This window comes from Poecilia latipinna, unplaced genomic scaffold (genome assembly GCF_001443285.1).
Source record: "Poecilia latipinna isolate Pla-1442-1.1 unplaced genomic scaffold, P_latipinna-1.0 Scaffold994, whole genome shotgun sequence".
Taxonomy (NCBI): Eukaryota; Metazoa; Chordata; class Actinopteri; order Cyprinodontiformes; family Poeciliidae; genus Poecilia; species Poecilia latipinna.
Window position 1 is genome coordinate 88,338 of NW_015113610.1, and position 15,878 is coordinate 104,215.

Here is a 15,878-nt window from a genome sequence, read left to right on the forward strand (position 1 = left end):
AGACCGAGACCAAACGTGGCCGAGTCCGAGACGAGACCGAGACCATCAATAAATGGTCTTGAGACCGGTCTTGAGACCAAGACCAATCTCAAGTACTACAACCTGGCTACAAGACAACAAAATCCTTTAATACAGTTTCAGTGTATTACTCAGAAGTACAATCAATTTCTGTTTTTAATCTGACAGCATTAGAATAACATGCAATCATTGCAGACTAATTAAGTGAAGATTTCTTGTTATGTGATCGCTAAAGTGAATGGAGTTAAATCAAAACTTATTAAATGATTCATTGTCATTGACAGTATAACGTTATTTGTCACGGTTTCCATTGGCAACAACCAGAGTGGAAAGCACTCTGCTTTGAAGTAGGTGATGGATGGAGATAAAAAAAAGTGACATCAAAGAAAAACCGTGTTATGGTACAAACACACACACACACACACACACACACACACACACACACGGATTTTCTCTCTCCACAAAAAGTACATTCTTGAATTTAAAAAATGTTACCTTTTTCAAAATCTGCACTGGGCTGCGATTTTTGCAGTCAGACAAGGGTGGTCTTACATCTGTCCTCTCATTCCCATCCAGCACACATCCTGTAAAACAGAATAGCTGAGCTCATATTTCTACCATTAAATCCTTTTCAGTTATAAGTTAAAGTATGAATTTCACAATTGTGTTTGAGAAGGCTAAGAAATGGGGTCTTTGTGGATGTGGTGTATGGACAACAAAGCTCTGCTCTGCAGGAAAAAAGGATATTTCTAATAAGCAGTAAATTTACTCTGATGTTTTACTTTGCGGTATTAAAAATATTTACCATGGTTTTACAGACTGTGTTATAGAAATAGAGACAGAGCTTTCGGTGGTGAGATAAAATATGCATGCATCATAAGGAGCATTACTGTGTTTGTTTATGTTTATAGCCCTGCTGCTCAGGCATGTTTTACTGACTGCACCTCTATGTTTGACAAGTGAACTCTAAAAATGAGTCCTGAGCTTTACTAACCTGTTCAGTTCAGAACCTTCATAGTGATGCATATAAATTATCTACTTAGCACATTTGTTATGGAGTCAAATGATTTCTTTGAGTTTAACTCTACTGGTTTGCTTTGCTATTTTTTTTTTAAGAAAGTTGTCTCATTAGTGTTGTATTTTGTATTCCAGGTAATTGTACTGAAGTTTTATAAAATTAATATATCTGAGAAGACGGTGCTCAACTTCAAAGTTTCCATTCTCGTTCCAGTTTATTTAAGCACTGCTTTTGATTGAGATCGGTACTGTGCACTGAAAGCTTTGATGAAAGGGAAGCTACATACCTAACATGGAAGGGGTCAGATGACTAAGATGATAGAGTGAGGATGCGAAGAATGTGTTTTCACATACAGGATGTGAAGTAGCATCGTGCACTTCACATCAAAGCTGTTTCCTTAAGGTCAGTACCTTAAGGAAACAGCTTTGCATTGCTTTTTCCTTATATTTGTCTTTTTGATCACAGTGTGTATTATCAACAGCTGAATCTACAGTATAAAGTATTGTTTTTTTACTGGCTCAATAACACTGTCTTTGAATCATACTGGATGAGCTGGAGGGGTTTTATCGAGTCTACAAATCCATGCTTGCCATGCTTGCAAAATCCTACATCCTGATGCTGTGCTGAATGACTGAGTGATAATCTAAAACAGTATGATGAAAGTATATAGTAAACTACATCCACCCATCGGCCAGTCCATTGGTTATCATAATCTTGAATACAGGCTGGCGGACAGAAATTGCTGACCAAGGAGTCCCACCATTTTTCTTGGTAGGTCCCCCTGCTATTACTACAAATATATGAGACATATGCTCCTCCTCTCACACCACTTCACTGACATCAACATAATAATGAAAACAATTTCTTGTTCTAAATGTCATGTTCAATAAATTAGGAGCAACTTGATAATAAAAAACAATTTATTTTACAAAATGTCATGTTCATTAAATTAGAGCCAACATGATAAAAACAATTTGTTATAAACAGTATTGCTAAATAAAGTAGGGTTTGTGTGTATTTAATCTACATAAAATGTTTTACTGACTTACTACTCAATGATGTGAGCTATGAAATGACTGACCTGTTTAACAATAATCTAATATATTGAATGAGTCTATGGTTAAAAAAAAGGAAAACCAAAGATTTGCTTCACCCCTTCTGTCTCATGTATTCTAAAAATAGGCAAATTTTGAGAATATTTGTCATGTTTTTTATACCCAATCCACTGCACTGTAACTAATTGTTTAATTGAGGTATTGCACCTTTTCCATTTTACAACATCATGTTGAATCTGCATGCCTGTCACCAACAAATAACTGTCAACCTTAAGAAGAAATAGCAGCTGTGGCTCCATCACAGGTTCTAAAAGATACACATTGCTCCAGGGGCTTGGTTGTAAACAAATGCCAGGTGTGTAGTTTCTGGAAAATCACATGAAATATGGTAAGTGGCACATTAACCAACTGTGATTTTAATATGTACCAATAAATTTGGGGTAAAATAAAAACAGCTAATTTATTTTCTGTATTCTGACTTACGCTACATTGTTTTTTTAAAGCAAAGGTTACAAAAGGCCTACATGTCAACACCATGTTAAAGAGTTGTATTGAAGGGATGCATTCATTGTAGCTATGATTGCTACACTGTTGAGCCTATGCCAGCAATCAACCTATTACACTGATAAATGCTGTTAAAAAAATCATATCTTCTTACAGGTGTAAAATCTCAGCATGGAAATTTAATACAGTAAGTGTCCGATAGGAGTAGCTGGTATTATTTTTGGAAAAAAGCAGTCTCATCTCTTAAACATGGGAAGCAGATTATTCAAATGAAATTACTTTCCCCATTGGATCTATCAGGTGTTCAGTGGAAATAAAATGTCTACACACCTCTGTTAAACTGTCAGGTTATTGTGACATACATAACACAGCAATGATAAATTATTGCTAAATATTTTCTACCTTTGGTGTGATAAAAACCTGTGCAAACCTTAAAATAACAATTGCACATTTTGATTTCTGCATTCCATCTTCTTTGGTTAGAGTCCGCCAGCATCCCGCATCAGAACTTGTCAATATTTGCCTACTCCGCCTTGTAACCACTCTCCAAATCTATGAGATTGTGAAGATGTTGCCCACAGCCTTCTTCGAGTGACCACAAAGATATTTTTTTCTTATTTGATCAGATTTGGTTCCAAACACTGCTCAGGCCAATCCAAAATGTTATTTTTCTTGTGTTGAAGATATTCTCTTGTTGATTCTGATGTGTGCTGGCACTCACTGTTAGCCCAAAAAATAAGATCCCTTTTTTATCTTCAGCTGTCCAAAAGACATCTGAAGTGTTTGGGATTGAAACAGACCGCTATTTAAATCTGGTCATGATTTCATCCACCTTTCATCCACTAAAAGTCTTCTTCATCTTAGGAGAAGATCATGATGCTGCTGCCACCGTCACATTTCACAGTGGGTATAAAGTTCTTTTGGCCATGTTCAATGCTTTTCTATGTGCCAGACCTAGTTTTTGAAGTTGTGCTCTAAAAGTTCAAGTTTGGACTCAACAGAGAATTGCAAAAGATTTTAGGAAACTTAGCCAGATAATGCTTTTATTCCAGAAACTGTGTTTGCCCCCTATGTCGAAGATTAGATAATGGAAAAATACAGAACAATGTCACATGTAGAAGACAACCAGTACTAACAGAAATTTAATTTTGGGATTATCAGAAAAATTCAAAGTATTTGCAATTCCCCACCTTACAGCCTGCATTTGTGTAAATGCATAGGAATGACATAACTACTTGGCAAATTGTGCATGTTACAGCTGATGCCATTCTCCTACATATGTCAGTGTGTTCAGTCCAGTGGCCAAAGTATCAGCTCTGCGGTTTGGGCTGGGCAGCGGGCATTGTGCCCTTCATGCTCATGGCAGATGGAGCCAGAGGAGATGTTAGCCTATTAGAAGAAACAGGGAGAGGAAGAACTTGGGAGAATAGGGGAATAAAAAATGAGCAAGCGGGTAGGAGGAAAATAGATGAGAGGAGAGAAGACAAAGGCCACAACTGATGAAGAGAAAGAAAGATTAGGACAAAGTGTAAGTTGATTACTGAATCTACATACAAAATTAGATCCGAACAAACAGCGTGAGGGTGCATAAAGCAAAAGAATGGTTTTGTTAAAATTTAATCATATCTCAAATGTGGTTTTAAAATGATCACATGAGATGTGCATTATATTCAAAGACAGGAACAAGCTCTGGTTTGTAGCTGGAGCCACCTCTGCGGTTGACTGATTACTCTGCCGTCATGCTTTGCCTCCCGCTGCCAGGCGAATGGAATGACTGAAAATAATTACTTTCTGTTTAGTCTAATAAGCAAAAACTTAATACAGATTGAGGCAGAGTCAACTAATGTGGACCTCAAGCAAGGACACAAACAAGCGCGTTAACCAATACAGCCGGATTTGGGTGTTTTGAATAATAAAAAGGTTGGGACCATTTCCAAGGAATCAGGCCTTTATGACAGCTCTGCCGTAGCAGCAAACTTTTTAGCCTACTGGTGATGACAAATCAATATATCCGGTCCGACTTTCTTTTAACACATCTATGATTAATATTGTGAATCAGCTGTTTTAAATAGAGAGAGCAACTACTACAATGCAAATACAAAACTACACTTCAACTCAACAGTACCTTCCACAATTATTGACACCTTTGTTAAAGAAGTTTAAACCAATTGATCATTGAACAAAATTGTAGACTGAAATAACTAGAAAAAAAAATCACGAATAAATATTTATTTCTTCAGCCTCCAAATAGTGGTCAACAGGAACAGGAAAGTTTCCTGTATGAATGAAAGCTGCTATATGTGTCTTGCTAAATGTCCCATAACTGTGGACAGCTAAGGGAAGTAGAGGTTCCTCGATTTGAAGGCACCTGCCACTAATTCCTGTAATTTACTATCAGCCTAATCTCAGTCAAGAGTCACACCACACGCCACACTTAAAACCTTCCTGACTAAATAAAATCGTTAAAATAATATTTCTTCTTGAATTGATCATTTTTTCTTCTTCAGATCACCTTTTATGTAAGGTGATCTGAGTAACTAATGTATTTTAAAGAAAACAAAGATCATTCACCGTAGAATAAATTATAGTATTGCCTCAATAAAGCAGCTTGATGACAATGTATTTTAGTGAAAACATATGAAATACAAAGATTTAAAATACATCAGAAGGAACCCTTATGTCCACAAAACAAACAAACGAAAAGTCTCTCTTCCATTGTCATTCCACACTACAATAACTTTAGGTGTTGGCACTGTTCTTTTTTCTTTGTTTGCCATTCCCAGGCTTATTCTTCTATGTTACAAGCCCTTTGGTCTTTATTTACAAATGGACCATGTACGTTCTCATCGTCTCCACTCACTGTTTCAGTCCAGATCAGTGTCTTGGTGCCATGACCTGTTTACTCTCAGTGCCTCTCTAACCTGCCACAGCTCACCTAGTCAGAGGAGAAAGCCACTGAACACTCTTGCCTCAAGGTTAGGTCATCACCCACTGCTTCAGCTAGAATAAATGTCACAGAACAATAGCCACCATTTCCACATAGGAAGCAATATATTGTCAGTGGAGATGAGGGTTTCTTTTTCAAAAAGAAACCTTGCTTCTCAGAGCCACTTATTTAAATTAATCTTAGAGAACAAATTTTTATAAAAGGCTTCATTAAGCAGGATGCAATTGTTAAATGCCACTTTGAACAAGTAAAACACAGAGCAAAGTCTTAAAAAGAGGTTGCAAATAGTGATTTCTGGTGCACCGGTTAGCGCTGATAAAGTTACCAGTCATTTTAAAACAAACATCAGGAAAAAGAACAAGCTGTTTTACTGCTGATTTGAACTTTACATTAGACAACAGTTAGTCAAACCTTTATTGCTTTATTCTTCTTTGTTGAATTAAATGGTTCTGGATTATGTTTGCAGTTGTAACAATTTTGTGTAAGTTGATATTGTCGGTCTTTATAACTCCCGCTGTAGCCCCTGATGCATAAGACTGGTTACACTTTGAAAACTAAGATTTATTGGAAAATATGTGTGATTGAACTGAAGTTACTTGTTTGTAAAATGCCTTGAGACGACATTTGTTGTGAATTGGTGTTATATAAATGAGTACAATTGAACTTAATTTGATGAAATACTAGAGACTAAGCAAGAAGGATTTTTGTCATTCAGCCATTCAGTTTGTAGATTGGAAAGACAAAATGAAGTCAATTCCTGTAAAAGACATTTTTGCAAAACACCGACAATATCATTGGCCCTTTGGATAATCTTACACTGTTATCATATTAGTCACAATGAAAAAAAATCCTATCAATGCGGGGCTGTTACCTCTTAACCCTATCATGCCTGCCAATTTTTCAGATTTTCTGAAAAGGAAAAAAAAAAAAAAAAAAAAGGTAGGACATTTTTTATTTTATTTTATCTTTTTTTCTTTTCAGGTGATCAATTGTAATTTTCTCCTAATACAAAGAATACATCAGTAGTATTGTTCTTTAGGGGTTATCTGATGTCACAATATATATATTTTTTACCTGCAAGAGTCGTCTACAGTAGAAGGAGGGACCAGGTCGGCATACTTTTTTTGTCTGTCGGCCATATTGGATTTAACAAAAATTAATTTCTTGCATTTGCAGCTGATGGCCAGTAGTTGATAGTATATTTTATGACACATTAGTGTCCACTTCAATGGTTTGTATTCATTTATAACATAAAAATCCACAAGAAGCACAATAAAATGGCTTTTAGATAGCTGGCCACTGTAGTGACCACTGCATGAAAGGGTTAATATGTTAATCTTTCCATTTATTAGTTATATCATAATATTCTGGCATACATGCTCAAAATTTGTTAGGGGATTAATTAGATGGGTTCTGTAGAGGGGAAGAGCCTGCTGTATAGCTTGTAGTTAAGTTTAATTTCAGGTGAGTGTTCATGTGATTCACTCTGCTGATGGTGTGGGCTTATCACTGCCCTTTGTCTGCAAGGCTCAGCTTTGATGGGGGCATGTTTAAAATCTGGCAAACCAGTTTGTCACCTGGTACCTCAAGTCCCTCATCGACCTCAAGGTCATCAAGCTTGCCATGTCGTATCGAAAAGCTGGAAGGGAGTGTGTGAGAAGCGTCCCTGAACAGTTGTGATGGTCCGCCATAGAGTAGCAGACGACTGACCGTCTTTTTGCTGGCAGCAGGTTTTAATCTTGTCTCACAGAAAAATTAACATCTTCCTTGAAGTGGCTGACATCACAACCTTATCTGCTGTACAGAAAAAAAACAAGCATGTTAATAAGCAACTTTTTTACATTTTTACTTTGGTCAGGCACTGTATATTGTTCAATAATGGGCCTATGGGCAAGCTTAGAAAGGGAGATTGACTGCCTGATCTTCCAACCCATACCTGATCACGTTGTGTATATTTCAACAACATTCTTATGAAATAATGAATGGAATGGAAGCACTAACTCTAATCTAACCTCACCATTCCTGACCAATCACCTAATCCCAACTGTGTGTCTCATGTTTTGTCATCATCTCTATGTCTACGCTAAGTTTGTTTCCTATATTATATTTGTGAGCTAAAGGATTTCAGAGAGCTTGTAGATGGGATTTTTTGATGTGCTTCTGCACGTGGATATCTGAAGGAGACTAGATGTCATTCATAACTGCAGTCTTGTATTATGTGGATCATTAAGAGTTCTTTGAAATCTCGGCTCACTGACAGAATGTTGTGATGTGCTGTCGGTGACTGCTAGACAAACAACAGACAGTACAAAAGGCAGAATAATAATAATGACATGCTACATGATAATCCTCTGATCACCAATACCTGAAGACTTGAAACAGCAGTATCTTTTCATTCCAATACATTTTTTATTTCCCAAAGTATGGTTGTTTATTAAACTTAAAAAAATTAGCAACAATATTGATATAGTATTACAAAATACATACACTCCTTATAGTTTTTTTCCATTGTTTATAATGCTACATGACACATTTTAATATATCTCACTATGTATTTTTTATTTTTTTTTTAAAAACATCTAAATACATCTAAACATTTAAATGAGCTGATCAACAAAATAGATCATTACCATTTTGTGGTCTGTTAGTACAGCTAATTCTCATTGTAAAACCCAGACGTCCTGAAGGGAACACCTTTTGTTGTTTAGGTCAGTTTTCACATTCTGAAATTAGAACATCCTGAACTGAACAGCAAGCAGCAAATAACACAAACAGTTGATAAAAAATATTAAAAGATACAAGTCCCAAAGGTTGCTTTATTTATTTATTTTGTGAAATTAACACTAAAGGCCTGTAAGGACTTCATCTTTGATTAGTTAGTAGAGGCTAATTTGCCTCCATTATCAAGGAAGTGTAGGATCAACTTGCAATTAGCCGTTAATGCCAGCTATAAGGATAAAACAGGAGGACTGTGCAGAAGGGAATTTGTTCTTGTTCACGGGTTAAACCTTCGCAGATGTTTTTCAAATATCTAAGATGTACTTCTGCTCCTTTTTTAACCACAGTTTTTGGTCTCCTGTGTCCACTCTAATGGAAATTTTATTTACCACTCCTTTTACATATCAGACAACAAAAAAACCGAAGCATTTAACCATCCATAGGGAAGTATCTGGAAATCTAAAGGGTAAAAACATACTCATTTGTTTATGTTATTCATTTTTGTATTTTACTTTTTAAAGATAATATTGTATCTATTAACTTGGAATCGAATTCTTCCTCAAAATTATGTTTGCGTGGCTCTTTCATTTTTTCAGTTTTTTTAGTGAAATGATTAAATGTCTGAAAGAGTCTACAGATCTATATAGAGTAGCCTGGTAAAAAAAACGGGCCCCTAGTGCTACACTTTGCTTCGTACAAAGGGTCTGGGCTCTTGGCTGTTGAGAAACAATTGCTTCCTGGAGGCGTGGACTACGTTGAGGTTTTAATTTTACCCAATCGCTAACATTGTCTGTGATCTATGTAGTCCACCAATTTGATGCTAACAAGCTTACCAGAAATTGCCAGCGCTGTAAACAACCGTCCTCAACTGCGATGAGAGAAGTGCGGAGTCGAATGAGGCGGCTGTTGCTGTTAATTCAATATTTGGAAGCGTGGCCAACACCAACTGAATGGCTTCCTTCACTTCCTCCGTTGTCATTGCTAAAACTTCAAGTAGACTGCAATTCTAAAAGAGCAGAAAATCAACGTCATCCTTCACAACTTCTTCTGTTCGCTGATTGGCCCAGTCAAAGGTCGAGCAGAGAGAATTGGAGTTAAGGGGAGAGAGACTGTGCTGGAAGCAAAAACATTTTTTTCGAGCAGAATTGTACAGGAAGGCAACGACCAGACTAACAGAGTTAGAGAGGAAGAAAATAAAATAATAAAGAATGCTTAAATTATTGATTGCAACATGACACGACTACTGTTCCTCTGGGCAAACCTCATCAATATTTTCCATACAATTTAACTCACCACTGCTAGGATCCGTCTAGACTCAAAGCAACCTTTTAAATGATGTTTTGCACTCAGTCATTCACATAATGCACACATCTGCATGCATTTTCCATGCAGTCCAACATCCACAATGCATTATTAAAGATATGGTCATCACTATTCTTGGAGCAGCTAAGAACACCTTCCTTATTCTTTTTTTTTTTTTTTTTTTTTTTCAGCCCCGCTACTAAACCTTTTGAAAACTTTTCCACATTAAAAAAAAAAAAAAAAAAAAAAAAAAAAAAAACACGAGTTGGACTGATACCCTCGTCACTGCCGGTGAGCATAAATTCAAGGGGACAAAGCAGTTTATTTCAGGTCCAAGAGGCTGTCAGCAATTCTTTGGGCTTGTCTGTATGTTTCCTCTCCATTATGTGCACTGCCAGTTGAACCAGAATCAGAAGGCAAATCCCAGCAGTTGACAGCAACAAAAAACCTACATTGTTTTGGAAACATGTGATGCAGAAGCTTTTGTACGAGCTGTGCGGATTGTGGGTTGTGGTTGCACCCCAGGTACGTTCTGCAGCCAGGTTATGCCTTAGGCTTGCTAGCTGAAATATTGGACAAGTTCCTAGACTTTTTTATGTCTGCACAGGGGTATATGCACAGCTTAGCACCATGTAATATTCTCTAATGTCAGTCTATCAAAAGCGGGAATAGGGGATTTGCTCCTTTCTCCACAACAATACAGCCTCTATAAAAATCCATAATCTGGCATTTGTAACACAATACGAACCTTGTTTGGAGACATTTTAGTACATTATCCAAAACAAAAAGACAGTGCATTTAAATGATGGACAACAAAAGATGTCTTATTCACGATGAAATGTTTAAATGTTAGTCCACGCTTGTGGTGGTGATTTTTCTACTTAGTTTTGAAGGTAATCATGCTATGATGTCATTCCAAATAAGTGAAATAAAATCTGGATCTATTACTTTATTGCTTAGGTACATTCTTTAGGATTTTGGTCTAAGCAGTGGTTCCCAAACTTTTTCTCCTGGGCCCCCCCCCAGTGGTTTCCAAACATTTTCCGCCCCCCCGTCCCCCCTCTCCTCTTCCCCTATGGATTACAAATCAAATAGCTGTCTGGTTGAACGATGTGTGTGTGGTGGGGAAGAGGATTCTTAGAGACTCCCTGTCTCTAAGAACAGGGTGGGGAAATCAACTTTTTTGGGGGCAAAATGAATGTACGTAGCTGGACATAGACAACAACATCGGTAGCGTACAGGCTACTTGTTAAGCTTAAGGTGCTGTATTGATAGCTAGTCATCTTTTAGCTAACATTACCTGCATCCAACAGCTTTACTCAACTCAGTTGGTTAGTTTGGGGGGAAAACTGTGAAAAGTTCTTTACGTTTTGCTGGTTTGCTGCCGTGATTCTAACACAAACCTGCGTAGCTCTGCACAGCAGCACCGGGTCTCCTTCGCACAGGTGTAAACCCAGCACGAGCGTCGTAGCGCTCATATTGCATTTAAAGGCGGCTCGGAAAAACAGGTTACCACATGTTAACAACGGATTAAACAGTTTTAACTGCTGATAAAAGTGACAGAGGACACAGATATGGGAAGTCTGGAAGCCACTACTGTATCAAATTGACAAAGGAATAACAGGGTGTTGGCCATTCTAAGGTAAAAACCCAGCACATACAGCGTTCATGTTTTGTTTTTTTTCCTATTGTTTTCATCCAGATGGCTTCCCGCGTCCCCCCTGCAATGGCACGGCGCCCCTCCTAGGGGGCGTGCCCCACAGTTTGGGAACCTCTGGTCTAAACAAAGGTCTTTTGAGGGCATTACAGTGAGACAAATGTGGTATCACAGTTTCCAGTTAATATTTTTCTGCCTTGATTTTTACAACATATTTCTCAACTATTTCTTCAAAATAGGGTTACAGAATATAATGCATATTTTATGGGTAAGAGAGCATACCTCAAATTAACTGTATATCTCGAATGATAAAAAGGCATGGTGCCATGAAATAATGATGACCTACATTAGCACGCCAGATTTGGCACATGGCTGAAAATCTAGTGGTTATGTCTCACCTGAGAAGAATATATTTAAAAGAGTTCATCAAATACTCCCTGGGGTGGGGTGACCTCGATATTCTGACGAATAGTTCTGAAGACAGAAACACATCATCCACATCTCATAAAAATTTAATAGATGCATAAATATTGAGAAGTAAATAAATATTTTCATCATATAGGTTCTCTTCACAATGTAAGATTCTTATAAAAAGTTAATGAAGCTCCAAGAAATGGGTCTATTAGTATCTGCTGGCCAAACACCGAATGCCTACTTGTCAATAGTTAACTCTTTGTCAGCTATTTCAGCATACAAAAAATTAAACATTTATTTCAAGATGTCTCACGTCAGTATCCAACAGAGTCATAACATCAGTGTCTGCTTTTTGGGAGGAAACAAATAAATGAAAATCACAGAGTGCAAAAACTCTACTTTGTTTAGCCAACACATCACAAGTAGTGATCATAAAGGCTTGAATCTTTAGCAAGGAATTTTGTGGTGCAATGCCCTTCTGACTAAAAGTTCCTGGTTAAATTCCACCAAAGGAACCGCACATGAAAAGGTAGCCGGTAAACTCATACTGAATTAATATATATTTTCATTTGGATATCAGAAAACTGTAGCTCAGTGATCAAAACACGTTATGTATATCCAATTACAAAAATAAAAGTCAAAACAAAAGCAAAAGGTCAATTAAATCAAAAATTAGAACTGTTGTAAATTTGTTGTAAACCATTTGACCAGTATTCAAACCACCAGGCAGAAATAGTTTGGAGGTACACAAAAAAATAAACAATAAAAAATGAACAGACAAAACCAACTCAAAACCATAAAGATAAACCTGAAGCTGATGTGTTAATTCAGTGTTCCTCCCATTTTTTTTCTTGACACCTGACTCTTTCATTCCAGAATGAAATCTTTTTTTGGTCTTCAAAGATCATGACACTCCAGTCAATGAGAAAATATACCATAGCTTTACTAGCTTCTGAAAGAGACTAGTAAAGCTAAACAAATTCAACAAGCACAGCACTGTAGACTGTGGATAAACAGACATCTGGTCCAAACAGTGGCCCTCTTCGCCAGCGCAGTGTGTGTGGTTTTGTCAAGTTGACATTAATTAGGAAAAGCGCTTGGTACCTCAAGCCATAGTTGTCATACACCTCCTCTCACCTTCCCCTCGTCTGTAAAAATAACTCTCACTTACAACTGCATGACTACATGCTTTCATGAAATATTTTAATCTCATTTATTGGGTAGCTTTTGAAATGAAAGCACTTTAATCATGGTGGGGGGAGGGGCTGATAGTTGCTGTTGCTTTGCTTTGACAGATGGATGTATATGAGCTTGAGGGAGAGCAGAGTCAGTAAGAACAGTGTGCACTGCTCATCCCCAATTTAAATGCCAGCCTATTTCAGACCCTGAGGTACAGAAGTGATATTATGATCACTATAAATCTTTCATTTATAGCCGTAAAGCACTAAATGCTGGCTAGGACATTGTGTTTTTTAAATAAATCCATTTTTCCTTCAGGTATCTAAAAAATCTTCACATACTGACATATGTGGTCATATACAGGCAAAGGTATGGATTTAAGTGACTTAAGCCTGGCTGAGGGTGCTTCAAACATGCGTATCCTCAGTCATGTAAACAAATCTACGAAACATGTCAATGAAGCAAACAACCACAGCACATCCTAAGAAAAACATGAATCAATCAATCAATCAATCAGCCAGTTATTGTTGCTAGGCAACACTGACTGCTAAGCCACTTTGCACAGGCGTGTATACTGTAGACTTTGGTACCTCAGCAGATGACAAGTACGATGTATTTACTGAAGTGGGAAAAGCATTCAAGAAGTGGAACTGGGCCCCAAACCAGTTCGAGTTCCCAATAGAGACCCACAGTTCATCTTTCAGCTGGGGCTTTTTGCTTCACATGTTCTCCTCATGCATTTGTTGGCTGCTACTGTTTCTTCACAGTCCAAACACACACGCATGTTTGGTTAATTGGAAACTCAAAATTGTGAAAATGAGAAATACACAATCTCCTGTACCTTTCTATGAATAATGTTAACATCTGATTTTCAAAAATAATACAAAAGAATAAATTTGTCTATTTGAGCATAATATTTTCTTCATTTTATTCTGCACTTGTATTTCTAACCCCAATTAGCAGTAATTCAATAGCGACAGCAACAAGAAACACTACACAAACCTTCTTCATATTAATAAATACAAGTTGCAAGAAAATGTGTTTAAGACTTAGATAACTTTGGGAAACATTTTCAGTTTCTGCAAAGCAGTTTGGCTCTTCATGTTCATTCAGCATCATCAGATGAGCTCTAGGAGTTGTTTTGCAGCAGACAAACTGGCTTTGCATCACAGCCTCAAGCATATTTACTTGGACTTTTCACAGAGCTGCTTTTGAATGTTAGGCACCAGCACTGTCAGATCTCAAAGCAACATGTTTAGTCCCAGAGAAAAGGGGTGGAAGTCATGGTGGCTGCAATACTAACGTCTGTCATGTTGCCTTTTTGGCATGTTTTTATTTTTCTCTGGATCAGTGGTCACATGGAACTGCTCTTGTAAATGCAGCATGACTAAGCAGCAAGTAATGAATTTTTCTCTGGTTTCTATGCAACAGGTTACTCTTCAATCTAAGCGTCCACTGTGGCATGATACACAGTTGCATGTCTCCTCCCAGTCCATCTTTCTACATGTGGTACATTGATAGGGATCTCCCCAAACCCCTTCATCTCCTCTGTTGGCAATCCAGGACTGACTATGTTGGCTTTTGTCAGGCTGTTCTCTCTAGATATTTAGGTATTCATCGCACTTATTCATGTCTCCATTGGGCCTCGTAGCTGTGGCCTGCCTCCAGACGGCACCCCTGAGAAGAGAAAAAAAAAATGAGGTGTGGGGTAAGAAACCACAGACAGTTCAGGGCTTATCGCCTCTGCGCACCCGACTGCTAGCAGCTCCCTGGGTGCAATGAATATCTTCCACTTAATGTGTGTTTATCAAGCAGCAGAAAGGCTTCTTTGCATGACAGAAGAGGACTGACTTTGTTTCAGGACTTGTTGATCTAATTTCAAGAAGAAATTATTTTTACAATTAAAAATAAGTACATGGGTAGATGAGCTTTACCCAATTGGGCAAAGTGCATTTACATATTCCATATAATACGTAAACATCACGATAAATATGTGTGCGTGTGTATTTGCTACTACAGTTTCCCTCCAAAAACAATGATGTACAGTGGTGTGTTGTGGCATATGAAATTAATCAATTTTTGACACACTTCCTCACATTCTTTAAGCTTACTCTTTAGCTTTCGTTGAATATATGAAATAGTTTCCGTAAAAGTTCAAACCTCAACCAACTATCAAGTCTGAGAAATCTTCAATTCAAAGCTTCACAACTGTTGATTATTTCCCTACTGAAGATAATTTGCTGACACACTTCTGATGAGGATTTCTGATTCTGGCAACAAGATCTGCTCTGCAGTCAGTGTTGTATTTCATATTCCTACTACTGTTTTGTTTTTTAAACACTACTATCTACTGCCTGCTCTGTTGTTTATATGCCCTTTAGAAAAAAAGATTTTTGCCCACAAGCATGGCTGGTTTTTCGGCATCAGTAAAAGGGGCAACAACAGTGACAATAAGCCTGCTCAGGATTCACAAACCCGTGAAGCTGTTCTACAGCATTCCCATCTCAACTGCCAGTGCTGTCACCGTCAGCGTTTACAGCATCCTCTAAAAACAGCATTCCGCATAAATTAAAAAAGCACAAAACATTTTTATTTGATGAATAAGGGAAAAACAATCAATCGTTTTATACTTAAGGTTTTGGAAAAATCCAGTGATTTCATCAAGTAGATGAAATCACTGGTGGTATGGGATAAGAAGAGTTATGGCTGATACTTTACTCTTCAAAGAAAACATGGTTTAAACTCCAATATTATATCACTGGAATGTGTTGGCTGCTGATAGACCCAACCAGTTTTACATGTGTTCTTTCATCCCCAAATACTTCTTTTGGTTTAAAGTGGTTCACACAAAAGTTGCTGTTGTAATGGTTGAAAAGACAAATAAATAAAAATTTTCCATCTGACGTGCCTGCTGGAGCCGGTCTAAACAGTGATTTTTTATTTATTTTTTTTTTCTTTTTGTCCACTGGTAAAATGTTTACTTCAGGAATTCAAATGAGAGAAAGGCGGGGGGGGGGGGGGGGGGGAGTTAGCATTCATTTTAGTATCAAAATTTGCAGGAATAAT